Source organism: Ovis canadensis, chromosome 5 (genome assembly GCF_042477335.2).
Source record: "Ovis canadensis isolate MfBH-ARS-UI-01 breed Bighorn chromosome 5, ARS-UI_OviCan_v2, whole genome shotgun sequence".
Classification (NCBI taxonomy): domain Eukaryota; kingdom Metazoa; phylum Chordata; class Mammalia; order Artiodactyla; family Bovidae; genus Ovis; species Ovis canadensis.
Genome location: NC_091249.1, coordinates 82,914,220 through 82,940,741, shown reverse-complemented (window position 1 = coordinate 82,940,741; position 26,522 = coordinate 82,914,220). Strand labels below are relative to the sequence as shown.

Below are 26,522 nucleotides of genomic sequence, written 5' to 3'. Positions count from 1 at the left end.
TGTGGCAGAATTCACTAAGAATTTGAGTGTTCAAACAATGTCACATGTATAAATTTCACTCCCCTCTGCTTATTTTCTTATTTGCATTTGACTCCTTCATGACTTAGTTCATTTGTTCCTCATTTTATTTACCAAATATTTATTGGGGAATGAAAAAATATACTGCTGGAAGGATAGAGTTTGCATTTTGATCACCTCAAGCATAATGCCTGGTGGGGCGTAAAAAGTTCAGTAATGGCTGTTGAATGGACAGATTGATGGATACATGAATAAAAACAAAATTAGAAAACCATAATTTTTATACTTAGAGATTATTTTTAATTAGGAATGGGTTCAAGCAAAGTATTCAAAGTAGCTCTTAAAAAACAAATGTCATTCAAATTAAAAAAGAGGTGCAAATAAAAGTAAAGTCAAATCAAATTTGTCCCAATAGAGTTGAGTGATTTTTACAAAACAAATCCATTGATTTAGATCTCCCAGTTTTGTCTGCCTCTGCCTGGGGTCACCAGTCAAGATGACTGATTATCCTGGGAAAGGCTCTGTAGCCTCTCATAAACAGAAAAAAAAAAAAACAACCCTATCTCACACTTGGTCAGAAGGCAGCCCAAATGCTTGTCTCCAGAGGCTGGGAAAGTTTAGCTGTGGTTGAGATTAGGCTGAAGGGTGAGAGTCTGCTGGAATGAGAGCTTGAAGCTGAGAGGCTCAGCCATGACCTGATGGTGTGAACCCACCTCCAGGGCATAGCAAGCTCAGTAAGTTAGGACTATGGGCCAACTCCAAAACTCCCTAAGGTTGGCTCCTAATTTATCTAAGCCGTTAAAGTGCCACCGACATTTTGGCCAGGTTAGAAGTTTCAGGGAAAAACCTTAAAAAAAAAAAAAAAAGTATCCTTTTACACTTTGCTTTTTTGATAGAAAAGCCACCAGCTGTCTTGATATACACTCTTTCAGGGGCTCTTTCTCCAAACTGTGGTTTGAATATATGGGTACTTGTGTTCACATCTGCTGGTTGACCCTGTCCTAAATTCCCTCGTCCGTCTTCACAGGGTCTCTTGACATCCCTCCACACCAGCCATCTTCCTGAAAGTCCCTTCACCACTCCCTGCTTCTCTTACCGATGCGTGTTCTCAGCTCATAAGGGTATACTTACCTTGGGCCAGGCATTGTACTAGGTCTTTTATAAGCCTCAGACTTAAATTCTGTGAGGATTCCAGGTCCATCAAATGCCTCAAAATGCCCTCTCAATTCCTGTCCTTTCTCTCACCTTTAGGTTTTCAGTGAACTAATCCCAAGAAGGGTTTAGGAGTTTAAAAATAAAATGAACTTGCTAAAACAGAGGCAAATCTGTTGTCCACTTGAATTTCATTCTCTGCCTTTCATTGAGTGCCAGCTGTATGCAAAGTATGGTGCAAAGGCTCAGGGATACAAATATGACTCCTGTGCACAGCAGAAATAAACAGAGGGCAGGCTGTGTTGGCATGTGATGCCAGTCAAATACAACACTCTGGTAGAAAACTGGATAAGTGGCCTTGGAGTGGGAGGGCAGCCCAGCCTGGGGGTCCAGGGAACTCTGCTCTGGGGATGGGTTTTGCCTGGGGCACTGAGGCTGTAGGACTGCTTTCAGTTCTAGTCTTCTGCTTTCTCCCCTTGTTATAGAGCGCTAGCATCTCAAAAATGGGCAGTCTTTATATGTGAAGATTATATAAGAAACTAGAGAAATTCTGCCCCACCCAGCTCCCTCTCTTCATTGTTAGCTCTTAGCATATGTTCTACACTATTCCAGAATTTATATACAAATGATTTCCTAAGCTCATAATTTGCATTGCTACCCCCTGCCCTCATATTCCATGCCATGCCGCTGCTAAGGTATTTGAGGGGATTTAGTGTATTTATTTTATTCATCTTATTAAGGAAAATCCTGAACATTCACTTGCATTCAGTTTTGAGTAAGAACAATTACTTGCATTGAAGTGACTATAGAGTTTGCTATCTTCATCCAGTATCATCCAGACACTTTTCTTAGAAATAAGAGCCAATTATTTGGGGATCCTTGTCATGTAAAAAAGATGGCATTTCTGATCTGATGTTGTAGATGTGGAAACAAGGCTGAAGTGGGAGGCGTAGGTGAGGGAGTTCTTACGGAAAAGTGGTTGGAAGAATGAATGGAATAGTGCATCAGCCTGGGTTTGTGAGTAATCCTTCTCATTTGCTTCTCTCTCAAGATGCCCTTCTGTGGATTCCTTCTGGCTCAGTCATTGCAGTTTTTGAGCATTTTGCTGTGAAATCCTTCCATTTTGCTATATCAGCATTTTGATCAGACTTTTATCATCTGTGAACACTGGGGACCAAGGGACATATGAAATCTGTGCTCAGTGAACGGTCGTTGCCTGAGGGTTACATAACTTGACTTTATACAGGTGGGGAAGAGCCTCTTTACCAACATGTAGATTTATTGACTTCTGGGTAGGGGGTGGAATTCAGCGTTTATATTTTGAGAGAGTAAATCATTTCTTGTTTGTGATGCCTTCAAAGGACATTTTGGATGGTGAACTTCTGCTCGAGCTTTGTGCAGTAATATGTAAAATATGCAGTTGACCAGAAGTTTGCAGTTTTGACTAATAGGATTATTAGTGAATGAGTAATACTTCAAGTTTGCCAAGTCCCAGTTTATAGCTGGACCGTCATAAGTCAGAACTTGGTGTTCTAATGATCAGAGGCCCTCTACACTTGGAACTTTAACCCCAGATAGAAACATGTCAGCAAGAACGACATTTTGGCCCAGAAAGAAAACCGAGGGGTACAAGATAACGCCGAGTATTAAGGATTGATCAGCTTTGTTTCTAGGATACAAGCAAAGCACAGGTGATCTTTGGTTGTCACAGTCTGAAAGTAAACAGTTTAGAAGTTGAACCTGGAGGAAGCCATGGTAGTCCTATTACATAATATGGGCCTGGAGCAATTTGACCAATGGAGATTGACAACTGTGATGAAATCGTGTATTATCTGAATAATTTATTTTGCCTTGCACTTAGATATAGTCTACTTTGTTGATAAGATGAAAGCAATGGTTAGTTTAAGGAATATATTCAACCCAATGTTTGGCACAAAGGAGAGAAAAACAGCTGGTTGATTGATTTCATTATTTGCCATCAAGCTGGTAGTTTTGTTGTGGTAGACACACACCATGGGTTTCCTATCATTAATATGCTAGTTGTTGTCTACTACCTTGAATAACCTTCCCTGGAGAAGGAAATAGCAACCCATTCCAGTACTCTTGCCTGGAAAATCCCATGGACGGAGGAGCCTGGCAGGCTACAGTCCATGGGGTCGCAAAGAGTCGGACATGACTGAGCAACTTCACTTCTTCATCTTGAATAGAGGAAATATTTTGGTCTAACTCTATGGTTATAGCCAGAGCCCAGCAACTGGCAGTAATTTCTTTCCACTAAAAATCTCTTTCCTGTCTTTTGTTCTGTTTCTAGGTGTGCATTTCAATGCTTTCTATGTTAATTGTTTCTAACAGTTCTGTAGTCTGTGGCACTTTTGGAGAGAATAAGATGGGGATGTGCTCAGGCTTTTCTTCTTAAGAGATTTCCTGTTATACAATGCATTGAGGTTGTCGGCAGCTTCTACCCTGTTTCCTTTCATTCTTTTTTTTCTTTCCTTTTTTATTTTAGCTTGTTTCACCAGAGATAGAAAGACTAGCTCAGTTGTATTATCCTGTTGGATTGCTTAAATCATGTTTAGATAAAAAAATTACTCTATGCTTTTATTACTACAGTTCATTATTTTCATTTTGCAAGGCATCTTTTCTAAATTTTGTGCTTTATTATTCTTGCGGTGTTGAGCGAGCGAAAACAAACTCTAGTTCATAATTCACTTTAAAGAACATACCCTTTCTTTCTATTTTCTTGTTAAAACCAAATTGTGTGCAATTTGTAGAAAATTGGAACCACATTTTCACTTAACTTTCCAAAATTAAAATTTATGGGGAAAAAGAAGCAATAAAACAGTTACAATCTGGTCATCTATAATTATCTGTGTGGTTTGAGCAGTTCCACATTTGAAAAAAGTGACACTGAGAACTTATCAAGAGTTTACAACCATGGGACCTTTCACTTCTCCTTTGCTGCTTTGGAGCCAAGACCTCCACAAAATGCTCACAGTTACAGTATGAATTTAGAAGTTAGATGCGTGAAGAGTAACTTTGAAATGCATACAAAACGATGGATAGGGTCTCAAAATAGTTGTTTTCCTCTCTCACTCAGTAATGAAATTTATTACGGTAAAACTGACCATTCTTTACTGTTATTTCAAGTGTTGTTTCTGATTTCAGTTGAATTGGCTTTCTCTTGTCATGCACTACCTGGTAGGAAAAACCCAGAGAACCAGTGAGATGTGCCATTTCTGTTTATTGGTGCTGCTGTGGCTGTCTTCCTGCCTCTCCACCAAGAGACTTTCATTGCTTCCTCCATCCTTATGGATGCCCCAGGCAAAGGATCCTGGTAGACCTTAGAGTGCGAAGCATTCAACGACAGCTTTTCCAGAGTAAACAGTTTTTTTCATTGCCCTTCTTTTTTGATAATGCCGTCTCATTGTCTCCATATTATAACAGTAGAAATAAATCTTAGATCCCAAGAACCTTACATTTCAACTCTAGTTCTTAGTATTTCCCTTTGTGGAAATATGCCCGCATTTTGACAGTTTGATGCAACTGGGGTGAAATAATTCATTCATTGACTTTTTCATTCTGCATACCATTTATTTTACACCTAGTTTAGTTCTGAGTCTTCTGTTAGAGTCTAAGTGTTAGTCGCTCAGTCATGTCCGACCCTTTGCAGCCCCATGGACTGCAGTCTGTCAGGTTCCTCTGTCCATGGTATTTTCCAGGCAAAAATACTGGAGTGGGTTGCCATTTCCTTCTCCAAGAGTCTAAGTATAGATTCACAAAGTCTTCCCAGGTGGCGCTAGTGATGAAGAACCTACCTGCCAATGCAGGAGACACAATGAGACCTGGGTTCAATCCCTGGGTTGGGAAGATCCCCTGGAGGAGGACATGGCAACCTTCTCCAGTGTTCTTACCTGGAGAATCCTATGGACAGAGGAGCCTGGTGGACTGCAGTCCATAGCATTCACAAAGAGTAGGACATGACTGAAACGACTTAGCATGCACACACAGAGTCACAAACCAAGCATTATAAACAGTACTAGTGCATAGTAAGTATTCCATTGGACCTTATATCATCACCAATATTCTAGAAATGGATAACGGACAGATCTCTGGCAAGTAAGGGAAAGCCATTGAAAACTACTATACTCCTGAGTACTGACTTAAATTTGACAGAACATTATACTCTCACCCCACGTGAGCTTATCAAAACACAAAAACTCAAATGTTTTACATGTATTTTGTTCATTTCTTTATTTGTAACTTTATTCTGATTGGTACAAGTCAGTTTTTTTTTAATTTAATAATTTAAATATTTATGTGTCACACTCTTCTAAGCATTTTAAAGATGCTGCTGCTGCTGCTGCTGAGTCACTTCAGTCATGTCTGACTCTCTGCGACCCCATAGATGGCAGCCCACCAGGCTCCATTGTCCCTGGGATTCTCCAGGCAAGAACACTGGAGTGGGTTGCCATTTCCTTTTCCAATGCATGAAAGTGAAAAGTGAAAGTGAAGTCGCTCAGTCGTGCCCGACTCTTAGCGACCCCAGGGACTGCAGCCTGTCAGGCTCCTGCATCCATGGGATTTTCCAGGCAGGAGTGCTGGAGTGGGCTGCCATTGCCTTCTCCATTAAAGATGCTAGTGCTATACAGTTCACGGAATTCTCCATGCCAGAATACTGGCGTGGATAGCCTTTCCCTTCTCCAGGAGATCTGCCCAACCCAGGGATCAAACACAGGCTTTCCGCATTGTGGGCAGATTCTTTACCAGCTGAGCCACCAGGAAAGCCCCAAACTGTATAGTCCATGGGGTTGCAAAGAGCTGAACATGACTAAGCCACTTTCATACAAGGCTATACCATCCTATCATCTCTATGAGGTCGATACTTTAAATAAAGTAGCTTTATATACTTTATATAGAGCATGGAGGCATGGAGTGATTAAGTCGTTTTCCAGAGTTCCTCAAATGTAAGCGGAGGAGGCTTAGTCAGACCCAGGCAATCTGGCTCCAGAATCCATTCCCTTAACTGCTCTGCTCTGCTGTCTCTCAGAAGAACTTCAGTGTCTATGTAATTATATTCCTTCCTTAAAAATGTGATGATCACTGCATGTTCAATACTTGGGTCTGGTAGGGCCCTGTAGAAGACTCACCCATAAATGGGCAGGTTTTCAGAGAGGAGCCAGAACAGAAGCCCCTGGCATGCAAGGGCTCCCAGATAGTCTTGAGCCAGGAATAAACATAACATGGGTCAGACCTTCCATCCAATGTCAGTTGTCTATCCATTCATCTATCATGTGTTTAGTGATTATATATTTGGGTAATTATAGTGATTACCTTATAGTATACACTATGCAGAAATAATGTATGCTAATTTTAGAAAATTTAGAGAACAGGATAGAGTAAGAGAAATGAACACCATCCGGTACCCATCACCCAGAGATAACCACTGCTTACATTTTTGTATATTGCTTTCATATTTTTCTATGTGTAACAAATATATATAAACATTTTTTCATATTTGTGGTTATACTGTGTTTGTATATACACACACACATTTTTATATCCTATTTTTTTTCACAGAATACCAAGCATTTTCCCACGCATTAAAACTTCTTTATAAACATAGTGTTAAAAGACTGTATAATCTCCCACAGTGTAGATATACTAAATTTATTTATCCATTCCTCTGTCACTGGGTATTTAAATTGTTTTATATATACTTTAAAAATGATACACTCCTTGTTCTCTTTGCTATCTTTGATGCTTTAAAAACCGTTGTCATTTCTAGCAATTAAATTTTCTAACCCCTTTTATATGTCTAAAAACGTTGTCTAAATGGTCTCTTTTTGTAGATGGGAGATTTGAAAAAATATTTGAAATAATTTTGTTTTTATTATTTTAGCATTTGTACTATATGATCTTGCTATAAAATATAAAGTAGTGGAACTAAAATATGTCTAAGTGTACAAATGAACTTGTGATTAGCATAGGAAACTATATCTAGCCATAAAGTGAGCATATTAAGGCTCTTGTGTATATTAATACAATCAGACATACATCTTAATGTAGAAGTGTTTAATCTGTCAGTGTCCTTTCTCTTTTTTATCACTCAGTTGCAAACTGTATTCATTTGGGATAATTACCTTTGGTACTAAATGTATATTATCTGCTCAGTTAAGAAAGAGATCGGAGGGAATTCAGAAATCAATAGTAATAAAGTAAACAGAGAATGGAATCTATTTCCTCTCTTAGAATTTATTTGGATCCACTCTACTAAAGGCAGGGACCCTGTCTAATGGACTTTGAACAGACAACTCAAATAAAGCCCACTGGGACCTGAAATCCTTTAAGAATTGATCTGATATTTCAGTAAATATCCTATTGTTTGAATATTACAGTGTCAGTTTTTAATGACTGCAAGAAAGCTTTGACTTCTGTTGTTTACAGCATTTATTTTAGTTTCTCTTTCAGTGTTTATATATCGCCAACTGGGTGTGCCTCCTGTGTGCCCACCCTCTCTCTGGCCTTCATAAGACTATTTTTGACAAGAGGATTGATGTTGGATTCACTGTGTTATGCTAACCACAGTCTTATTGTCCAAAGGGAAATAAAATCCAGTGCCCCACATTGCAGACTATAAAATAGGTTCTCTATAAAGTTCCCATGTTGGTATCATCATGAGGAAAGATAATTGAATACCCAGATTGGGACAAGTCAATGGCATATTGCCATAAGCACAAATGTGGGAGAGTTGGTTTACCTTGCCCAGACCTCTAAATATTCTGGCAGGCAAACAAAACTCAGAGAATTGGCATGCCCAGCCTTTCTTGTTGACATCCTAAATCCCAAAGCCAAGAAAATATTCCTGCCACGTAAAGGAAACTCATAACTGCTGCTATTCAGTGTGTGTTTATCTCCCTCATGTAACGCTGTTATTTTGTTTTCTCCAAATCCTAAACTTTCTGGGAGCTGATGGGCTTATGTTGCAACTAACGGCATTACTAGCAGGTGTATTGGAACCCTACTTTCACATCAGTTCCTACCGAGTGTGGATTTCACTGTGGGCTGAGTGGTACCTTCAATTGCATAGCCCAAGGCAGGGCTGTGGCAGGTCAGGCGTCTCCTTTCTGTTATTCACAGAATTGTAGTCATGGTTGATTTTAGAATCTTGGCTAAAGGAAGCACAGATTCTGAGTTTATTTCAAAAGCAAGATCAGACTGCCTAAAAAGATGGTATTGCATATTTTGGGAAATGGATCTTCCTGGTGGTTTCTGATAATTTCATGACATTAAAAAAAAATGTTGATAGAGCCTAAATAGTTCCCCACACAGTGAGAAATATGCTTATATCTCTTAGAAAGTCTAATTATAAATGTCTTCATCATCAGAGACATAATCTCACATTCTTCTGCCTTCACGTGGCTCAGTATGAGATCCAGCTGGCATAATTCTTGCTTCAGAGTTCAGCCACCCCTGTCACAGAAGGGCAGTTAATCCAGGGTCTCTTCCATGGGGACTTGCCGTGCTCTGCAGAGCAACCTAACAGGAGTCTTTCGGGGACACATCTCAAAACCTTACTTAGATCTTCCCGCTCCAGAGAGAGAAAGAAAAGTGAGACCTTAAGACAGGCCAGATATTTCTAGAGAGAAATGTGCAATTAGCTTTTCTTTCCCATTTGCTTTTATCACTAATACCATCTTGGTATTATGTCCATGAAACATTTGTAAGCCTCATCTTCCCTCGGTAGACACATTTGAAGCCTGCTTAACTGGCATTCTGAGGGCACAATGGCATTATTTGTGAATCCCTGACAATTGACAGAGACTGGTAGTGGGAGGATGTCAGTTTTGCAAAGGCAGTGTTATCCGTTGTTCCTCCCGCTCAGCCCTGGAACGCTCCTTTGCTGGTGAAGAGTGAGCCCTTCTCTCTGCTGTCCCCTCCCTGTTCCTGCTGAATCTCACGTCCATTTCAGCACAGCCCTGAGAGTGTCAGCCTCTCAAGAAGCCAGAAAGAAGCTGCTCTGTGAGAATGGGGCATTAATGGGTTGTGAATCTGAAGATAGTTAACTGATTTGTGCATTCAATTAAGATGAGTTTCTCAGTGAAAAGACTCCCCAGGAGGAGAGGTTTCATTCTCATTTCTGGAGTATGAGCAGTTAATGAAGAAAGCATATCAGAATTCTAGCCATGTTACCCAGAGCTGCCTCAAGACTCCATACAATTTTCAAGTTCCTTGATTAAGGAAAACCTGCCAGGTGAGACTAAAGAAGGTGGGAGGTGATAAGGGAGAAGTGTGTGTCATGTCTCATCCTTTTTATGGGTGACGTCACCACCATACACCTTATAGAAAATGGTTTGGGGCTTAGGTGTGATCCACTTTGGAAAGTTTCCCTTTTTAAACTTATGTCCTCTTGGAGTGTATATGGCATATATGGGTACACATTTATCCTTTCAAGTCAAAGCCAGATAATTTTGCTGGATACAGTCTTTTACTGTTTATTTTCACCCATGTTTCCCTCGAGGGGAAGATAACGTCATCCCTTCCAGTGTATCAGCTAAATGCTTCCATGGGGCAGTCCAGTGTAGAGGGTGACTAAGGGGGTGGGCACTGGACACTGCCTAAGTTGGGATCCAGGCTCTGCTCTTATTGCCGTAGACCTTGGGCAGGATCCATCACGTCTCTGTTGTCCTCAGGGTCTTCCTTCATCTATGAAAACAGTGACAGTCACAGGACAGACTTCATAAGGGTGGCTAGGAGTTAATGATATATAACACAGTGCTGAGCACAGCTCTGGTACATTCTAAGCATGCATCATGTCCTGTGGGCAACAGTTATTGTCACATTTCTTTTACAAGAATTTAGGTCAAGTCAGAGCACATGATTTTTTGTCCCAGGAACCTTCGCAAAATGGACTGAGAGATTGGCAATGGTTTTGTTAAAATGTGGACACCTTGTAGACATCCTCCATGATATTTTAAAGATCCTGGAAGCCTTTGCTGACCTTCCTTGCAGTCAGTGGCCGTTTTATAAAATGGCAGCGCCATTTGGCTTTGAAATGGTCAGCAGTTGTAGTAGATGGGTCTTTTAATGAGGATGTTGTCTAAAGGGCAGTTTCTGTCTTTTTTCCATGGATATAATCCAGTCATATTTCTTTTCATTGCCCATTCACCCTTTATCTCCTCTGTTTCCTCATTTGTGAAACAGGAACCTTTGGGGCCATTGAAGGAAAAAAAAAACAACAAAAAACATAAGTTAACAAATTTTAAATGCCCAGTACCACATCTCACTTCTCAGTAAATGATCCTTTTTGTTTTAAATCAGGCTTTTCATGGAAAACTGATGTGGGGAATTAGGTTCCAACATTGGAGTTTTTCTTTCTGATTCAACTGTTAACTAGCTGTTGGGTCTTGCACTGATCAGTTAGGATCTCTAAGCTTGGTTGTGTTTGCTATAAAAGGAAGGATCCTTGCAGCAGTAAAGTTCTGAAGCTGATTGAATGATGTGCTTTTGCCCTCTGCCTGACCGCATGAAGATCAAGTTGTTAATTCCAGACTTAGAAAGGAGACTTAGAAGTATGTATTCTTCCCTGAAAGTTGTTTGGGTAGCCTTTGAAAAATGCAACCCAGTATGTTTGATTTTGTTCTGAAAGTACCTATTGTCCCAATATAATCATAAAAATTTTCCATCTGGGACTAGGTCAGCAGTTTATCAGGCCTAGTCTCTGTCCCTGCAGAAATGCCCCTGCCCTCTGAAAAACCCAGCAACAATATCTGACACAGTGGCCTCAGGCAAAGTGAATTCCACAGATGGTGTTAAATATGTATTTTCATTTCCTCTAAATGCACCAACCTGCATGGGGACAGGTAGATTGTAGAGGGGGAATATGGAAGGAAGGTCAGTTCTTTTTCCTTTTCTCATTTATTATTCATTTTAAGCCACTCCATCGTACCCATCAATTTAGACAGAACTGGAAGGTCTGGTTTGGAGAATTTCAGTCTCTATTTCCAGTTTGAAGAAAGAGAAGGATCCAGGGCAGGCAGAGCAAGAACCTCCTGAAACACACAATGGCATTTCTGAAGGCTGACAAGTCTGGTGTGTACCGTGTCCAGTGGAAAAATAGTGTTGTTAGAAGTGGTTTGTGTGGCCACTGGGCTTCCTTTGGAGATGTTTCTAAACACATGATTTAGTCTCTGAACTTAATCTTTCATCCTCTCCATTCAGTGTTAGCTAGTTTGCCCTGCAGAAAGTTGGTACCCATTTCTAAACAACCATCAGCATACAAGAGTACTTGCATTTCCAAGAGAGTTGTGTCATTGAGAATGTAGCCTATAGAAGTCACTTTCATTAGTAAAAGTGAGTCTGTTGTTGCTTTTCCAGTGTGCTAACGCTGGCTCTAGCATCCTGTCAGAGTGTCAGTTCATAGTGCATGAACCTTAGGAGAACCATTTGCAACTTCTAGAAGGGCTAAGCAAAGATATTAACTGTTTTCCCCAAAGCTGGAACTAATCAAAGGCAGCAAGTAATATCTTTACGCATGGACTGTGCCATGCCTTCCTTAAATGTTCTGTTATAACTGTGGCTAAAGTTCTCCCCACCCCCTACACTCACACCTCCACCTATGGTATTTCATGTGGATGTAGCATTTCAGGTGAGATGTATAAGAGCACAACCTGAAAGCAGAGGCTGGTGTGTCTTCTGTTCACATTGGTGGGTTACCAGTGTTTGCTCATAGATCGACACCAACAATCAGAATTTCCTTCACCTCCTGGACAGTGTGGCCTGTGTTCCAACTAGACCCCCTACTTTCTTCTTCTACATTTAGAGAACCAATTGTACCCTCATGGTACAATAGCTCTCCCATGAAATTTCTGAATCTGTTTTTTTTTTTTTTTTTTTTGAGGGCCTAAATTCAAATGGGAATCTGAAAGCCTGTGGGTCAGTAATTTAGCAATTGGTCTGTTCTCTTTAGCTCTTGAGAGTTGACATAGCATTCCTGGAGCACATTCATTAAAGTGCTTTTAAACAGAGACTTGATAAAGCTATGTGACACAAATACTCTTTTATGCATCTGGCTTAGGTGGGTGAGTTCAAGACTTTTTCTCACTGAAGGTCAGAACCAGTGTCAAATTTACAGCAAACCCACTTATGATGTTTGCTGCTCCCTTTGGTTTTTATCGTCACAGTAGGTTTAACCTGACCAAGAAGTAATTACACCATTATTTTTTATGTGGTGCTTTATTACTTGCTTTTCAAAATTGGTTTCCAGCATCTCCTGAGCTAATAACAACAAATGTGTGATTGTAACGTTCACTCCATCAGGGGATGTGGGGTTATTGCGGAAGTGGCCACATACCCATTACCCACACAATAACTGTTACTCCAAAACAAGTGAACTGCTTAACTAAACATCTATTGATTGTTAAGTCATCAGGGACCAATATTAAGACCACCGACATCCAAAGAAGATTAAATTCTGGTTATATATACAAACATATTTTTGTCAATATTTTGTGGCAAGGAAAGCCAGTCCTCATGGTTCACAAGTCCATATATAGAGTAGGTTAGAAGCAGTAGAGCCTAACTGGGTGCTGTGAGGGATTAGCTGGGTTCTGTCCACTTCTGAGAAGACAGTCATCAAGACTGGGAGCAGAAAAACTCAAGAGCTATGGAAAATCCCATCATCCTCACCCTTCCAACTATCCCTTCCAGTTTCCAAGAGAAATGGCCAGACCTAGACGTGAGCTCGCCATCATAGCTTTTGTCTCAGGGCACCTGGAGTTCTGCACTTTCCTTTAGGACCTAGGTGACTCCAGTCAGGGCTGAATGTCCTCTTCTCTCTTGTGCCTCTTGTGATTAGCTAAGCTTCAGATGGGCAAATAGCTTTGCCTTCATCCCTTACCGATTTGATGTGCTTGGATCTTTGTATTTGGGGGTTATTGAGTGAGACACAAGAAAGCCAGAGCCTCTGGGTTAAAGTAGTCACGAGTCTTCACCTTGGAGTGGTCTCTTTTGACAGCTCCTCCCTAGCCCTCTCCTGGTCTAGTACCCAGCTACACTAGATGGTGTGGACAATTTTAAGTTCCTCATTAGATTTTAGGGACATTATTCTTTCCTGATATTTATTTCTTTGTTTTGTATCGACCTTTTTTTTTTTTTTTGTCTCTGAATCTTTCTCGAACTATTGCTTAACTGCTGGCATTCCCCATAGCACTGTCTGTTCTTTGTTCTCATCTCACATCGACGGTTTCAGCTGCTACCTATATCTCAGTGTTACTGATAATGTGTTAATTTTTTAGGTCCATCCTTGATCTTTTTCCTGAATATCAGTTCTTTATTTCCAACTGTGTACTAAACATTTTCACATGGATATCTTACTGGTACCCCAAATTCAGCATTTCTGAAGTTGAACTCGTGATTTTTCCTTCTGTGGATAGTTACTTCTTCCATTCTTTATCCTGCTAAATGGCCACTCTATTCACCTAGTCAGATACATTAGAAATGTCAGAATCAGCCTCCATTTTTTATAATCCCTCACATCTACCATGTTACTGAAATCATGAAACTTATATTCTATAATATCTCTGAAATCTACCCTTTCCTCCATGACCACCTCATTATTAGTTGGTCTTTTATTTTCCATTTGGATTATTGTGATAGTTCTGAGTTTAAAATCCATCTTTTACTGGACTCCTATGGTTGTGTCTTTGAAATATAGATCTGATTGTGTCTCTTCTGTGATATGGGACATCTTTAATAGCCCATTGTTACTCACCAGGTATATTTCTTAGCAAGGCCCTCCAGGCCAATACTGTTAGTCATGGTTACCCCTCGACAGCCTACTCCCAATATATAAACTATGGTTTCCCCAAGCTGGAATATCTAATCGTATCTGAACACGTCATATCCTTTTATAGATAACAGCAAACAGCCTTTGCTCTTGCTGTTTCTTTTGTCTCAAATTCTCTTTTTTTTAAAAATATAAATTTATTTAAATTGGAGGTTAATTACTTTACAATATTGTATTGGTTTTGCCATACATCAACATGAATCTTTTCCCACCCTTTTCAGTAGTAAAATCCTACTTGTCCTTATACGTCCAACTCAGATATGATCTCTTGGGTTTATGCTTCCTTGACTCCAGTACAGATAATTATTTTTCCCTTCTCCTGTGCAGTATACTATTACTGCATTAGTAATGCTACAGTTTTGTATCTTTTTGAGTGACTGATGATAGTCCTTTCTTCCCTGGATTATAAACTCTTCTCGGGCACATCACAGTGCCCAGTAGAGTTTTCAGATGGAACCATCTCCTGGCTGGACATCGCATGGAAAACTGGACCTGTGTTGTACTTCTCTCTCTTTCTCATTTGCTTGAGCACCTGGTTGTATACAGCAAGTGCTCAATCTTATTGAATTAATTAAGCAATGTAAAACAACTCATCTCTGGGATAAAAACCCCAGTTGAATTAGGTGCCCACCACCTATATTTTGTTTCCGTTTTATCACAAAATTTATATGGTTTTAAAATAATTATGTCCTATTCCAGATAGAGCTCTGTTTCAGAGTAACATTTGAGAGTCAGAAGTGGTGGAATTCTTTGAACTGTAATTTCCTATTAGTGTGAGTAGGGGAGGAAAGGCTGAATCTCAAGGACAAGTGAGGAATACCCGATGTTCCCTTATAATTCTGCATCGTCACAGTGTAATTATCACATTGTTATAGAATTCCACTTCTGTCTTCATGTCCCTCTAGCCTCTGGAGTTTCTTGAGGGTGGAGAATACATAAATATATCTAGTTATTCCTATATTCCCCACATCTGCCCCTATTTCAAGATCATGTCAGATATTCTGTTATTAGTAACAACAACTGCCTATTGGGGCTTTTTTTTGTGTGCAAAGCATTATACAAATGGTATTATATCACATCTTCACAATATGTACTAGGACACTTAAAGAATGTGACTTTTCCAGAAGGCGCATAGCTGGTCAGTCATATAGCCCGGATGATAATCTAGCTCTGTCTTACTCTAAAGGATTGGAACAAAGGCAGGAAGTGTGCTGTTAAAGAAATGCAAGTCAAATAAGGCTAGAGTAGGACATAAATTGGGACAAAAGTGAGAATTAGACTGTACATAGAGGGGTATATTGGGAGCAAGAAAAGCGTTAGAGGAGTGCTGCAGGCTAGGCTATCCTATCAAAGAGGTAAGAGCAGGCCTTGGGCGGCAGACTAACTGCTCTTGAATCTCTAGCCTTTCACTCATTAGCTCTGTGGATTGAGGCAAAATGTTTAATTCCTCTAGGCCTCAGTATCCTTCTCTGTATAATGAGAATAACAATTACACTTCCCATTAAGTTTTTGGTAAAGAGCAGATAGGTTAATCTATGTATAGTGCTTGGCACATAGTTAGTCCTTAGGAAGTGTTAGCTGGTGCTGCTATTATATTAATAATTAGCACAAACGACACAATGAATGCAATGGGTCCTTGCAGCATCTTAGCATTTAATTGATTCTCTGCTTCTAAGTAGTTCATGTGTCCTTAAACGCACCAGGTGTCCTTACAAATGTCCAAGGTGACATGGGCTGTTCAAAGGGAAACAGGTGGTACTTTGTCAGGTATCAGACAAGCTGCTAGTTCCAGGTGGTTCAGAGCTCAATATTAGATTGCACTGCTTTCCTTTTGATGGAATCATAACTTTGCAAGGCTGAGTTTTAAACAGTTGCTGTGAAAATCAGCTTGGAATACAAAAGTGGGTGTCAATGTCCGATCTTACTCAAAACTTTGAGAAGTTGTGCTGCGCTCAATAGAAGCACACATCCCACGAGTAAGTTCCTGTGATTATTTTAGGATGAATTAAAAGGATTATTATATTATTTTTAATTTCCATTTCTGTTGTTTTTTTTTTTTTTTCAAAATCTAAGCTATTAGGATATAAATGCTAAGATGTGAGGATATAAATACTAATCTATTTGGACCTAAGTAGTTAATTAAGCAGAATTGTCAGACATTTCTTTTGGCTTGAAGGCTTTGCGAAAAGATTATTAAGATGCCTAATAATAACTGTGAAGGGAGAAAGTTCAAGAAGCTCTAGCACAGAAAATGAATAGAGATATAATACATTCAGGATGTGTTTTGAGGCTGAAAAGGTAGGATTCCAGCCTCAAACTCTCAGGCAGAGCAGACTTTGTGGCTAAATCAAAGGGTAATGATAGCCAGTAATAATCATCACTAGGTTGGGTCAACACTGAAGAAGGGTGACTTCATTTATTTTATATCACATGCTATTAAGGTTGGAGTCCAGGCTGACAAAAACCTCTAGGCTTATCTGCAAGGTCATTATTAACGCTCCACACAGTATACTTGTTACACGCTCTCTTTGAGTCTATTAGAATATAACCAAATAAGTACTTAATCCTCAAATATCTGTTGGTCACAAGTACTCTCCTGTCTTCTTAGAATGAATAGGCTCTTTATAATCACGCTTTGGTCGCTTTTCTTGGGATCTTTTTCTCCTTCCCAATCTGTCTGCAGAACTTTGCTGTGACTTTGTCACCCAGCTCTTCTGAAGCCTGCCCACTGGCTTAGAGGAAACAACTGTGTGACAGTGGCGGTAGTTTTTTGAAATTAACAGTCCCAAGTGGGACCGCGGCCCCAAACTCCGCACTCTGTTAGCGCGAGGCACAGAGTGGGCTTTCTGAGCTTTGGTGCCTGACTCAGTGCTCTTCCCTGCTGAGAACTATAACATGCTGGTAGCTTGTTCTAGGAGAGTAATAAGTATTGTTGTTTAACAATTGTGTTGTTGAAATTCAGCTCCACTATGTCTGACAGTATTTATCTAAAATACTTTCCCTGGTGCGCGTTCAAGTTCCAGTAAACCGTGTCTTATTGTGCGACCTTTTCATTTTCCAGTGAAAAGGGATCAGCTCGTCAGATAAAAGCTACAAGCCGGAGTACAGGAAAAATGCGTGCTCAGAAAATCCGAGCATGATTGAAAACAAGATGTGTTAAATCAATGCGGTTTATCGCCTGCCTATTCCCGGCAATTGCTGTTCTAAGCTCATTCTGAACACACACTGGATGATAAAAGTACAGTGTCAAGCACTCGCTTGGGTGGGAACACAAGAAAACATGTTTATCAGACAGGGTGGGTGATTTTACCCCCTTGATAACAGTTATTGTCAAAACTCTTTAGGAAGAAATCTGAAGAACAATTATAGAAGGAATATTACTCTTGTTATATCAGAAGATATGCCAGTAGGGAAGAGAGTGATGGATTTACCTTTAAACATTAAGGAAGCAATACAGAATGTGTTGGCCTCCAATTCTTAAAACACCAGCATCCATTACACACTGACAACTGTCCTCTCTGCATTCAGTTGAGCAAATATAGCTTTGAAACCTATAAGTGATCAATTAAAAAAAGAAACTCCAAAATGGAAGAGATTGAAAGGCAAAAAAGAAAAAATCCTGGAGATCTTTAAGTTTCTGTTTGCTTGAGGGATTTAATTTTAGTTTTAAACTTGCATCATATTTGGAAAACTAAGGATCCTGGAAGGCCAAACTGTTAAGAGCACATCATATGTAGTAACCGGGGCAACCTCATCAACTTCATCACAATTAGACAGCAGTACAATTTTCCCTAATGATTGTACATTCACCTACTTCCCATTTTAGATAAGAGTGTAACCCTCCAGGGCAAGAAGGGGATATGTTTAAGAAATGCTCCACTTTTGCCTCTCATCAAAGATCTTGCTAGAAAATACCAATTGGTTGTGGTAGGAAATAAGTCAGTTTAATGGATCTCAACAGCATTATGTATCTCTTTTTCTCAAAAGACAAATCAACTTTTGAGAGCACAGCTCAGACCTATAAGAAGAACTTGATGAGACAGAAAGCACAGTTTCTTGATCATTTGAGAGGCAAGTTTAAAATGCCAGGGGACTTCTCCAATAGGTTTGTGCCTGGTGACAGAGTGAGCTTTAAAAAATCAGGCCAAGTGTGTGTTCACCTGTAAAAGTCAGGAGTCCGGCACAAGGATTCCTCCTAGTGCTTCATTTCTGTTGCACAGATATTTAGTTTTTTAAAAAGGTGCCATTTAATTGATTTGGTAGCTGGACTTGTCAATATGCTGCTAATTGAGATCTATCAATATTAAAATAGTCATCTTGGCCTAGTAAGTAGAGCACTGAGGCTTTTGTTCTGATTCCTGCAGCCAGCTCTTCCTGTGCCTCAGTTTCTCACCTTCAAATTGGGAGTAATAAATTTTAACATTTATGTCAAGGGCATATTAAAGGAATCAGTGAGATAAGGTCTATAAAGTGCTAGGATATTACTGGGAAAAGGGTCTTATATGACCTCGGGGTATGTTTGAAATGACACTTCTCCAAGGAATCATTGTGATCTTTAACATCTATTAAAACTATTCAGAGGTCCTTATAACTTAGAGAATAATTGAGTTCAGGAATGAACTAATCTTAAAAATTAGTTTTCTTTTGCAGATGCCTTCAAAAGTAACCCATCGACATGTAAATTGGTATATATTTTATGCGGATTGTTAGGAAATATATGAATCAAAAGTCTTGAAATGTATATATTCTTTTACCCAAGAATTTCTCGTGAATGTTGTTCATTACAACACGTAAGCAGTGAAAATTTGGGGGAAAAAATGCATCCCCACTAACAGGATTTATTGCATAAGTTTTATGGACATCCATATAATATAATATGCTATAACCATTAAAAAGAATGAGATGGATATGAATATGTATATAATCTCTATTTATATAAACCAATATTGTAAGAATGCGTGAAAGCCTACACACTAATAAATAGCAATTCACTCCAGTATTCTTGCCTAGAGAAGTCCATGGACAGGGGAGCCTGGCAGGCTACAGTCCATGGATTTGCAGAGTTGGACATGACTGAGCGACTCTCACTCAATCACTCAAAAGTTTATCTATTATGTGGGCTTTCCCCCACTGTTTTGCATTTCTTTTGTATTTTTTATAAAATAAGAATATATTCCTTTTAGGAAAACAGTAAAGCTTTTTCCATGTTGGAAAACAAAAACAAGTCGCTCTTAATTCTTGCTTCCTGCTCTTGATTGCTTTCACTTCTGGAGTAGTTATTAATTTCCAAATATATGCAATCCTTTTAAAAGCTTTCCAAGTGACAGTCGTCAGGGTCCTCCACCTCTCTCTCCCAGAGCCCATGCATTTCTTCATACTGGGCTCTGATCCACTTTGTGGCTCCCATTCTCCCTCCAGTCTTTACCTCGCAGGCTCTGGCTCTGTAAAGAGAATGCAGCCACACAAGCCTACACTGTAGGTACCTCTGATGGGACCTACAGTAGAGAGAGGTATTACTTCCTTTGCTTTACTTTTGAGTCTCAGTGTTGTTGCTCCACATCAAGGGGTTTGAAGACTACAAATAAGAAATCAGAGCATGTTCAGAGCCAGTTTGGACGTTTTTCTTTGGCTCCTCTATTGGTAAATTCTGCCCATATTGGCTTCATCCTGACACGCTTCTGGTTTAGTGACAGCTTTCTGCAGTTCAGTGAGCCTCTTCCTAAAGCTCCTCTGAGCCTCCCTGGCTCCTGGGGCAGGGCGCCAGGCTGTGAAAGCATTTCACACCGAAAGCGGGGGCTCTGCTTGCAGGGGGTTTGGTGTTAGGTTTCTTAGGGAGTATATCCCTTCCGGGAAGAGGCAACCCGGAATGCCTGTGTGCCCTACATATCTAGGCGAGGGATGAAACATCCAAGCGGCTAGAAATGCAACACATTTCTTCATTAAGCATATTTCTGGCTCTTGTTTAGGTTTCTGGTTGATTTTGAGGTTTATATCTTTTCAAGTCAGTCTTAAAGATCGGTTCCTGAAGATAACTTGCTGTTTTATTGTTCACCTCTGGTTGTTAATTTAGTGACTGAGGGAAAAATAGGGCCATTATGGAACAAAAAGACTCTGCCTAACACATATGTAATAACTCTTATGCCCAGAATGGATCTGCCTTGAAGGGAAATGCTCTGCTGCTATTCCTTTAGTTCAAATATAGAGTAGTCACCAGGGAAGTGTGGAGACCCAGGTGCTGGTTTTATCATTGCCTCTGCTATGAGGCCTTATTTATTACTTGGCATTGAGTCTAGATATTTGTTTGGACATTAAATGGCAATAGAATATAAATATTACCTTTCTAATATCTGCATTTCTTTTTATTTCCAGTCAAAATGACATCATGCCACACAACCATTAAAAAAAGGAAATTAAAACCCCAGAAAATATGTTTTATTTTAAATAGAGCACTGCAGTGAGTCGCCGAGCCATAAAAGCAAGGGGACTCTGAGCTCTCATGTTGGAATGGCACCCAAAGCGCTGTTCCCTTTATGCTGGGGAACACAACTCTCTTGCCTTTTATTCCTGTTGTTTCCAGGGGTACCAGAACTTCTGTTTCCAGAAGTTAAGGAGGGTCGAGGAGTATTTTCTCTAAAAGGCAACCTGACAAAGAGAAAACTCAGTCCTCATAGCTGAGAATGCATTTGTCTTGATTACACGATTTTAATTTGCAAACGAGTCCTCTTAAAGAGATTTTTCTTTATTTGATGTGTTTTTGAAGTGGATTAAAGAAATGACAACTAAAGGCATGAAAAGGCCACAATCCACATATATATTTGGTTAGGATTGACTCATTACCAGATGTTTTGATTGAGTTTTGTAATCTTGTCATTGTGAGTAGTATATTAAATCTGGTTGTATTATTCTAAGTTTTCTTTGCATGTAGCCTCGTGGACATTTGAACCCTGTAAATAGCTTTGTATAACCAGAGCTTTTCTGCCTTGACCAGATCCTTGGTTGAAGCCCCAAAGGGGACGGCTCTGTGTAGACTGGTCCTGCATGGAAAGTTGCTGGTTTCCTTTAGGGGAGTTGGAGATTGTGAGGTTGGGAGGGAACCCAGAGCCATTTATAAGCTGACCCTACATAAGGCGACATGTAGTGCTTTGGTGTTTTCTAAACTATTATTTAACTTTTCCTTTTTGAAAAGTAATGACTCCAGTGTTACTGAGCGTCCATGCATGGATCCTATGCTTCCTCCCAATACCCATTCCCCGGTATCCTGTCATAGCTGAGAGAGGACCCTGCTGAAATGTCAGCTGATATATCTGCCCTGCAACCTTGCTCTGTTATGTAGAGTCATTTAATCTCAACTTCTGTGCATTGATAGGGAAGTTTCAGACTTCCTGTAGTGTATGTATGTACACAGCTCCATGAGGTCTTATTTTCTCGGCTAATATGTATCTACCTCTAAGAGTGATCAGGGCAGGAAATCTTGAATGCAAATGTTTGTGGCTCCGCAGTAGTCCGGCCAGTCTTTCAATCCACATGGCCCTGTGGAGTGGAGTGTGATGCTAGTGTCAGAGAGAAGAGCAGAGGGGTGACCCACCATCTGACCATCAGGGTGGCAAGAGGATGCATTGCTGAGTTGGAAGAAAGCCTGGCCAAGGGAGCTGGATGGAGCTGGGCTGCTGCTGCTGCTGCTGAGTCGCTTCGGTCTTGTCCAACTCTGTGCAACCCCATAGACGGCACCCACCAGGCTCCCCTGTCCCTGGGATTCTCCAGGCAAGAACACTAGAGTGGGTTGCCATTTCCTTCTCTAATGCATGACAGTGAAAAGTGAAAGTGAAGTCGCTCAGTCGTGTCCAACTCTTCGCAACCCATGGACTGCAGTCTACCAGGCTCCTTTGTCCATGGGCTTTTCCAGGCAAGCTGGGTTACAACTCTACAATCAGAGCAGTTCATCTCTCTTTAGGGCGAGATTATGTATACCTCTCAGACAGTTTATTTTTAATTTATGTATTTTTAATTGAAGGATAATTGATTTACAGTGTTGTATCGATTTCTGTCATACATCAACATGAATCAGTCATAGGTGCACACATGTCCCCACCCTCTTGACACTTTCTTCCTCCTCCACCCTATCCACCCCTCTAGGTTGTCACAGGGCACAGGGTTGAGCTTCCTTGCATCATACAGCGAATTCTCACTGGCTGTCTACGTTACATACAGTAATATATGTTTCACTGCCACTCTCTGTTTGTCCTACCCTTTCCTTTCCCCCACTGTGTCCACAAGTCTGTTCCCTATGTCCGTGTGTCTGCTGCTGCCCTACAAATAGGTTCATCATTACCATTTTTTCTAGAGTCCATATATATGTGTTTATACAAGGTACTTGTTTTTCTGACTTAAATACTCTGTATAACAGGCTCTAGGTTCATCCACCTCACTAGAACTGACTCAGATTTGTTCCTTTTTATCGCTGAGTAATATTCCATTGTGTGTATCTATCACAACTTCTTTATCCATTCATCTGTCAGTGGACATCTAGGATTCTTCCATGTTCTGGCTATTGTAAACAGTACTGCAGTGAACATTGGGTATGTGTGTCTTTTATTTTTAAGGGCTACAGTTCAGTTCAGTCACTCGGTTGTGTTTGACTCTTTGTGACCCCATGGACTGCAGCATGCCAGGCTTCCCTGTCCATCACCAACTCCTAGGCCTTGCTCAAACTCATGTCTATCAAGTTGTGATGTCACTGACATCATCTAAGGGCTTATGTGACATAAAAGAGTTAATTCCTATCATCATCATCTGAACACATGGGAGGTACTAAAAATGATTATAGAATCAATGGACAATTAATTACCTTGTGGGATTTTTTCCTCTTATTTTTCTTTTCCCCTGTTCCATGTGGCATGTGGCATCTTAGTTCCTTGACCAGGTATTTAATGCATGCCCCCTGTACTGGGAGCACTGTCTTAACCACTGAACCACCAGGGTAGTCTTATCTTATGGAATTTTTAAAGTACCCTCATTGGTCCCATTTTATTATTCTGATTTAAAAATGGAAGCTTTTCATCTTTGGGATTATGGACTTTTCTAAACCTCTGAGCCTCTCTCTTTCTGTTTGGAATAACAGCCTCTCAAACCCTATTCAGAGTGTGGACTAGGTGTTTGGAAATGGGGTGACGTGAGGGGCCCTCATCATTGCAATCCTTTTGCAGTTGACAATTTGTTTTCTCTTGTTGTTTTTTTTTGTTTTGTTTTTTCTTTTTACAACCTAAGATACTTATACTTTGTGACTAATCATGTCTGATTAAGTTTTATTCTTTCTCTGTGGAATTCTCAGAATAGTCTCAAATTTTGAGGGGAAGAATCTGACTAGTTACATTTCTTCTGGCGCCCCCTGAGCCCTGTGCTTGAATACAATGAAGTCACTTTGTTGAAGGATTAACTTTATATTACATTCTTGCAGAGTAGATGTATGTCCCTAAGGTACGACTACCCCCACTGATGAAAATAAATATACCATTCTTTATGATTCCTCCCCGTTACCTTCTCTGTTGATTTTCAGAGAGTTTATGAATAGTCACATATTTATACAACTGGCCGAAAGTATACTACTTATTTTTCTTATGGTCTGTAATAACCTAGGCAAGGTTATTAAAGGGTATACAGACCCCTTTTAAGGCAAAGTTTCTTATGTCATTACTTTATACAAGCAGGTCAGATTCCATCTTGGGAACAATCTCTAGCTCTTAACCTTTTTCTCTGATTATAAAAGTAATATATGTTCATTGTGGAAAATGTATACAATGCGCAGCACAAAGAGAAGGAAGAAAAGCACTTTCAGACTCACTTCTTAGAACTACTGTTAAGCAGTTTATACACAGAAACCTTTTCTTTCTTCTCTGTATATGTTCATTAAAAAGAAGTAGCCATACGGCAAAATGCTTCTGTGATCTGCTTCTTGGCATAGCAATATATTTTATGCCACTAAATTTTTTAAATATTTTTTCCCCAAAGCATTGCTTTTGAGGACTCCATCATATTCCTATGGGTGTGCCATAATTTAGCCATCCCCCTCCCTAGACTGTTAATCAGTTTTCAGGGTTTTATTGTTTATAAGTAACAGTCTTGATCAGATGGCCCTTCTCACTCGGTAATTGGTTTAATACTTTTCTTTAGACTAGTGCGGTCAGAGAAATCATCAGGCAGCTTTCAATTAAGACAATGAGCTTTGCTTACATATCTTTAGTGTTATCTTTGTTTACAGCACTGGACAATGCCATCGAAATATTCAGTACCTAAACTGAAGGCAGGTTAATAGAAAATATGAGTGTAGAGCAAATCATAAAGACATGGGAAATAAATTAAAAGCCTTTGTCCCTCTACCTAAAATATTTCCCCTCACATAGCATACTTCCATAGACTAGATGCTTATTTTTCTTTGAATAATGAGTTTAATATATCTAATTCAATTACTGTTTATGGCAGCAGAATGACTTCTCAGCTCTTTAGCTATTAGTTCCATATGATATTTGAATCAGTTCTTTTAATTGTGGATACTAAATGTCAGTCATTCTGCTATGAGTTGGTCCTGTAGTCAGAGAAATACATCCTCCCCCTAATACATCAGACAGTCATTCAGTTAACAGCCATGAGTTTCTTGACACAGTAGGAATTAATTCATTATGCAAACAACTGAAGGGGTAGGTCGACAAGTCAAGTTTTATTGGTGGCTTACACTGAAAAGTAAAACCAAGAATTAGACTTTTCAGCATGCTGAACTATATCTTTAGGTATTAAAATGATACGTTTAATTGCCTAAAGCTGTTTTTATGGTTAAACATCTTTGTTGGCAATTAGCATTATGGGTGGGAGATATGTGATATACAAGTTAACCTAGGTGCTCATTCCTGTTGCTCTTGTGCATTTCTTGATTAAATACTGGGGATTTTATGAGTCACAGCTCCCCTGCATAAAGAATTCCATGGCTTTTTCTCTACAAGTCTAATTTGAAAAAATAATTCTTCTCAAGGGTTTAGAAAGTAATTCATAAAATGGGAGGAATAATAAATATTATGCCTTAACTCATATACTAGTATAGAGAGGTTTGGTTCACTTGGGTGTAATTTTAGTTAATTTCCACAAGAGACAGATTGAAAGTTTACCATTTGGAATTGGTAGTAGGGAGGAGGAGAACGTGGGAGAAATGGCTAAATCTCATATTTGCAAAAATGATTACATTATCTTAAATGAAAATGCTACTCTATTAACAACTTCAACAAGCACTGCATTTGGGTAAAAGAAATCTTCTTAATAAAAAGTTACCTGAAGTTCACTCCAACTTAAAATACACAAGTGAGGAAAAAGTACTTACTCTGATTTATATGTCTTTTGGAGGTGTAATTATTGGCTTTTTACTCACCTATGTAAAACAATGTACTTTTGTAAATGGATTTCTGGCCACTTTATGCAGCCTTTTTTCCCTTCTTTTTTTTTTTTTTTTCTTACATAAAAAGTAAGCACTGTCAATCAAGGAATTTTAAGGTTTATTTCCTCTTTAGAAATGATTGATAGCCTTTTAGATTTACAAGTTGACAAGTTAAAGGGTTCTATTGGTATAATTATGTACTAAATTCACAGTCTTTCAATTTAAATATCCTTTTAAAACCACAAGATTATCATACCTGTATTTTGAAAAGTGGGCCAGTCAGTTTGGGTTGGTATACAAATTGCTTCCATTAGTCTTGGGACCTATTTGGATTTAATACAGTTTTTTAAAGTTAGCAGTAGTATGAATCTTAGTTTTAAAATTTAGGTTAATGGAAATACCTTTTAAGTAAAGCATATGGCACCTTGTTTTCTAATGTATAGCAAAATGTCAGAACTGCAGAGACTGTCTTTTTATTCAGTAAGGGAGAAACTATGTGTTTGAATACTTTGGTTACACTAAAAATAAAAGAACAAACCCCCACACCCGTCCATTACTTAGAGGAGATGAGGGATGAGCTAGAGGATGGAGCCGCCGTCTTTTTCTGGTCAGGCAAGGAAGGCTGGAGATGTTTCATATCCTGGGGAGGAACTTTGAAAACGATATACCAGAGTCCACTTCGTGGCGAGTTGAATTTAAGGATGCTTTGAAGAAAGTGTAGTCAATTAGGGTACAGAAAGGCCCACTATCTCCAAATACTATGCTCTTCTTTTACTCTTTTTAAAAATTCGTCCTGGGGACCGAGCTGTTCTAAGCTGGTTGCTCCACAGGGGTTAGCCTTTCCCTGAAATAATATTGATGTTGGTGCATCAATCTGTCATCTTAGATGTGAGGGTGTCATACCAAGGGCATTTTCAATTCCTGTCTCATTTCAGAGTCTTCCAAGGGTAGCATAGGCGTTGCATACTGAGAAGATCCAGACTCCTGTGCCCATCACCACACGCTTGCTTAATTGCCACCGCTGGCATTGAACTCCTCTATCAACTGAGGGCCACTCAATATTTTGTACCTAAGCAGATTCTTATGCTGTTT

The 26,522-nt window shown here is 39.6% G+C and overlaps 1 protein-coding gene across 4 annotated transcripts in view; it reads left to right on the top strand.

Annotated features, from left to right (window-relative positions):
- EBF1 (EBF transcription factor 1) overlaps positions 1 to 26,522 on the top strand; it is a 409,288-nt gene that overhangs the window by 347,485 nt on the left and 35,281 nt on the right. The gene's annotated exons all lie outside the window — the stretch shown is intronic.